The sequence below is a fragment of the Nicotiana tabacum genome, chromosome 5 (assembly GCF_000715075.1).
Source record: "Nicotiana tabacum cultivar K326 chromosome 5, ASM71507v2, whole genome shotgun sequence".
Taxonomy (NCBI): domain Eukaryota; kingdom Viridiplantae; phylum Streptophyta; class Magnoliopsida; order Solanales; family Solanaceae; genus Nicotiana; species Nicotiana tabacum.
Window position 1 is genome coordinate 146,600,833 of NC_134084.1, and position 5,769 is coordinate 146,606,601.

Genomic DNA, 5,769 nt, shown 5'->3' on the forward strand with positions numbered 1-5,769 from the left:
TGTTTTCTCCTCCCCTATCTTTCCTTTTATTGTATTTAATTTCGGACTATCTTAGACAGTGTATTCCATACTGGTGACATTTAGATTCTCATGTTCTCTGTGGCACCCCGATTTGGGAGTTGTTATTCCATATTGTGTTTTGGATTTACTATCATTCTTATGAGAAATTTTATCATTTAAATTGATTTGAATCCATTTTTGTTAAACGTGTTGGAGTTATCTCATAAATCTTGGCTTGCGTAGTACCACTTTAGGTGTCATCACAAAAGGTTAGAATTTGGGTCGGATAAGTTGGTATCAGAGCCTACGTTACATAGGTCTCACAAGTCATGAGCAGGTTTAGTAGATTCTTGCGGATCGGTATGGAGGCGTCTGTACTTATCTTCGAGAGGCTAATGAACCCTTAGGAAATATCACATTCTTGTATTCTTGTCATACGGATTGTTGATTCTGGTAACTAAACTTCTGTATTCTATTCTCTCACAAATGGTGAGGACACGTGCTACCAAGCAAGATGGACAGCCACCAGTACTACCAAATAGGGCCACGAGAGGTCGAGGTCGCGGTTGGGGAAGAGGTGCAGCTCGTACAACAGCTAAGACAGCACCTGCAGATCCGCTAATTGCCCCAGTTCAGGAGCATGTTCTAGTTGTGGATGAGCCAGTGGGGCCAGCCAAGCACCAGTTGTGCCTATTGTGATTCTAGGTCTTCAGGTGGCCTTGGCTCAGATTCTGACCATGTGTACCAGTCTTGCTCAAGCGGTCTCAGTTTTGGTCGCAACGGCCACTTCTCAGGCCGGGGGAGGTACTCAAACTCCTGACGCCCGCCCACCAGAGCAGGTGATGCGGGACTCCAAACATCGGGGGCACTACTAGCCTAGCCGGTTGTAGCTGCTCAGTCCCATGTGGTTCCTGTTATGACTGAGGATGAGTAGAAGAGACTAGAGAGGTTTGGGATGCTCAGGGCTTCTTTGACAGGTGTGAGCAAATTCTTCGCATAGTCGGTATTTTGGAGACCAATGAGGTCTTGTTAACTACTTTTTAGTTCAGTAGGGTTGCCTTCAGCTGGTGGGAGGCTTATGAGAGGCCCATGCCAGTCGGTGCAGCACCTCTTACATGGCAGGAGTTCTCCGTACTCTTCTTGAAGAAGTTTGTGCTGCAGTCTCACATAGAGGAGCTGCGCAGACAGTTTGAGCAGTTATGTCAGGATGGCATGTCTGTGACGCAGTACGAGATGAGGTTTTCTGAATTGGCCCGTCACGCAGTTTGGTTGGTTCCCACTGATAGGGAGAGGATTATGAGGTTCATTAATGGCCTCACATATCAGTTGCAGTTGCTTATGACCCGGAAGAGGGTGTCCGGTGCTACTTTTGATGAGTGGTCGACATTGCTCGGCAGATAGAGATGGTCCGCAGTCAGGAGCGGGGTGAAAACTAAGCCAAAAGGCCTCGGGGACCGGGTAGTTTCAGCGGTGTTCCTTCAGGGGTCAGTTCCACTATGGCAGGGATCGTCCTTATATGCATGCTTAGATGGCTCATCCAGTTTACCGTGGCCCATCATCTGGCCATGGTTCGGGTAAGTTATCGCAGGTGCGAAAAACCTGGAGAAAATATAAACGTTGGATTCCGAGGGTTTTATCATTTCTTGACTTTGCAAACTCGGATTTGGGAGATTTTTGAGAGGGATTTCGAAGGGATTCTTTAGGTAAGTCACTTGCGGTTAAATTTATTCGATAATTATGTTTCCCAATTGATTTTCCAAACTAGTTGGTATGTTTTTTAGGTGTAAATTGGGGGTTTGAGGCTAGGGATTTTGAGAGTTGATTTGGGGGTTTTGGGTTACAATTTGGTGTTGGATTTTGATAAATTTGGTATGGTTGGACTCGTGGTTGAATGGACTTTCGTGTTTTGTGATTTTTATTGGATTTAGATACGTGGGCCCGGGGGCCGTCCTTGTGCCAATTTCAATTTTTGATTAATACTTTGTATTTTCTTGTGGGATTTATTCCTTTAGCCAGTATTGATTGTATCGAATTGTTTGTGGCTAGATTCGAGGCGTTCAGAGGCCGATTTGCGAGGCAAAGGCGTATTGGAGTAGAGACTTGCTCGGATTGAGGTAAGTAACAGTTCTAAATCTGGTTCTGAAGGTATGAAACCCTGTATCTTGTGCCTTGTGATTGTTTTGGAGGTGATCCACATGCTAGGTGACGGATGAGTGGGCGTGCACCGTAGGAATTGTGACTTGGTCCATTCTATGGAACTATAAAGTTGAACAAGTTGTTGATAGCTATATGCTCTCCATGTGTTATAGAAATTTTACTGTAAATTATGTTAGAAATTATATTTAAGCTATATGTTGGTACCATTGGGACCCATAGAGTTCGTGTTATATGTTGAATTACCTGCTAATTGCGTTTTTCATTCTATCTCAGTTTTTACTCACATGTCATATCTCAGTCTTTATTATTCCTTGTTGTTACATCGTATTATTGTAGTTTGGGCTGATTTTCATGATTTCTGAGAGCTCGAGAGACTGGATAGATTTATGACTGAGTAAGGCCGTGGATCCCTATATTATACTATTTATGGATCGGGCTACACGCCGCAGCATGTTTCATTGATTTATGCTATGATTGGCTTGATATAGCGCTTGGGCTGAAAGAGCCTCTCCGGAGTCTGTACACACCCTAGTGAGCGCAGGTACCTACTGAGTGCGAGGGTTGAGTGCCGAGCGACTGAGAGGAATGAGTGACTGTAAGGAATGAGTGATGGTGAGGATGGAGTAAATGGGAGAACTGGGTGATTGTTGCTCTAAGAGGATGCATTGATTTCATTATTTTGTACTCAGCTGCCATATATCACTTTTTTGAAATTTCCGAGAGGTATTGCATCCTGTTTTACTTGAACTTGACATGTATAAACTGATTTGACTTAAATGGATGGACTTAAAAGCATCGCTGTTTTACTTTGTTCGGACTACTAAAATTGAACTATAACTATGTAGCTCGTCACTATTTTTAGTTCTTTATTTAGTCTTGTTACTTACTGAGTTGGTTGTACTCACGCTACACCCGGCACTTCGTGTGAAGATCCAGGTGTTTTCGGATACAGTGGGTGTTGATACTCTGCGCAGTTGACCCCTTTGGAGACTTCGAGGTTGCTGCCCGGCGTTCGCAGACCTTGTTTTCTTTTTCCCTATCTTTCCTTTTATTGTATTTAGTTTTGGACTATCTTAGACAGTGTATTCTAGCCTGGTGACATTTAGATGCTCATGTGCTCTATGACACCTCGATTTAGGAGTTGTTATTCTGTGTTGTGCTTTGGATTTACTATCTTGCTTATGGGAAATTTTATCATTTAAACTGCTTTGAATCCATTTTTGTTAAATTTGTTGGAGTTATCTCGTAAATGTCGGCTTGTCTAATACGCCGTTAGGTGCCATCACGACAGGTTAGGATTTGGATAGTGACATGCGCACGTGGCGAGACAAGGTGGGCTACGTCGGAGAATGATTTCAAATCAGTCTTGCAGGAGTGGTAACCCCTGTAGTAAGACTCTTCGGCCTCGTAGTCAATCTACTGATGAGCCTTATCGCCAAAGAAGGGGGAGCCTACTGAAGTTTCAAAAAAAGGAATTGAGAATCATCATAGGCTGTGTTTTAAGTGAAGGAGAGAGACAGGACTTGCTAGGAATTGAATCAATAGGCTCAGGGGCATGCCCCGTATCCGCTGCAAGAGAATCCGCTCTTTGACACATATATTAGACCGTAGCACAAGAGACGATTCGCTCTAGTCCCGTAACCAAGCGAAAGAAGATTCATGGACAGAAGCTGCGGGTAAAACCTCGGTTTGCCCTCAACTATATACGTTGATAGGGGATAACTTCTTTGCTAGCTACCAGCTAAAGGTGATACTATCTACAACTCCTGAAAGAAGGCCAAATAGTGTCTCATCCGACATTCCCTCTCTAATGAATGCTTATTCAAACCATTTGTGGGAATTTGAGAATTTTCTTCTTTATCTCTTTCTCCTTGCTGGAAGGCTGTTTATGAGCGGAAGGGAAGTAGAGGTAGGTGTGAGAGTTATCCTATTGGCACGTGTGTTGTGATTAGTTGGTATTTTAACTCCAAATTTGGACAAATTAAAGAAAAATAAATATGAAATAAATACCCTTTATTTATATGAGTAGCTAATACTATTACACAAGCAAGTCTAATCCATTGTCTCCATTAATTAAAAAGTCGTTACTTTCCTTTCTTTTTTCCTCTTTATTTCACATCACTACATTAATACTGAACGTAATATCTTTGACACAAAATATAAATATATATCAAACTGTATAGTGTGCAAAAAAAGAAATTCAACTCATTATTTCTTGATTCCCTTCTTAGGAACAGTGATAATAAGCACCCCATTTTCCATTGATGAATTCACTTTATCAGCTCTAGCATCTTGAGGCAGATCAAAAGCAGTCAAGAATTTCCCAATTTTTCTTTCAAAATGGTGCCAGTTATCATATCCTTTTTCTATTAATTTCTTCTCCCCAGTTATCTTTAGTACTCTTTCATCCTCCACCTGCACCTTCACTTCTTCTTTCTTATATCCATGTAAATTAGCTCTAAATATATGTGCCTCTGGTGTTCCTTTATACTCAATTTGAGCTATAGATTGGGGCTCATTGTGGAATGATAGAGCTGGTGCTATAAGAGAACGAGGGTTTTGAAGATAAAATTCATGGGCGGGACGATCCTGCCCACCTCGACTTGTTTGGGTTGATGCGTAGTAATTGTTGTTGGCGGAAAATAAGGAATTTGTTGATTCGGACCCTGACTTATTTGGGATTGATGCGTAATTGTTGTTGTTGGTGACGGATTCTGTACACGGCGTGCATGGCTTCTGCGACCATTAAATAGTGGCATTAAAGACATTTCTGCTTTCTTGTATGTATTGGGAAAGGAAATAATAAAGTAAATCTTTTAGGAAGAAAATATATAGTGATACAAGGAGTTGCTTGCTGCAGGATATATTATGGTGTGGGATATGTATTTATAGGGAAAAGTTTCAGAAATGGAATCTTCTTTTTAACATGTTTTTGAAGCTAAAAAGATTGAAAATATCGACCATGTAGTTACGATGTATATTTAATCAGATTATTTATAAGATAATAACAGGTAAATTTAGACTATAAACATTAATAAGCAACCTCGTAAAAATGATTACTATTACTCCATCCTTTCACTTTTATTTGTCCACTTTGAACTTTTCACGCCTCTTAAAAAATAATAATTGTATATGTATTTTACCATATAGCCCTCTAATAATAATAGCATTTCAAAAGGTCTTGAGAAATAATTTTGAAAATGAACAATTAATGATAAGGGTAAAACAGGGAAAAATATATTATCTTTCTCTTGATTTAATATAGTGGACAAGTAAAAATGAAATATATTTTTAGTATAGTGGACAAGTAAAAGTGAACGGAGGGAGTATATCATTATAAGTTAATTACAATGATCATGTAAAACAACTCTGAGTGTGTGTATATAAATCTCGCAACTAAGGGTAAAAATGAAAGAGAACATATGCTTTTGGATTGTGACTTCTAGCTAGCAATCTTTTTTCTGATATTCGCACAATTGGAGGTTTCTCACTGATTTATATGCATGAACCACCTTTATTCTCATTTGCAATAATGGAGGAAACATGGAAAAGAGGCTACCTACTTAATTTGTTGTACGTGTAACACCAGGTAGCCATTACAAAAGGTTGCTA

At 40.4% G+C, this 5,769-nt stretch overlaps 1 pseudogene; it reads right to left on the reverse strand.

The window, feature by feature from the left end:
- Positions 1-4,365: 4,365 nt before the first annotated feature.
- On the reverse strand, positions 4,366-5,031 carry LOC107797085 (18.1 kDa class I heat shock protein-like; annotated as a pseudogene).
- Between the last annotated feature and the right edge of the window lie 738 nt (positions 5,032-5,769).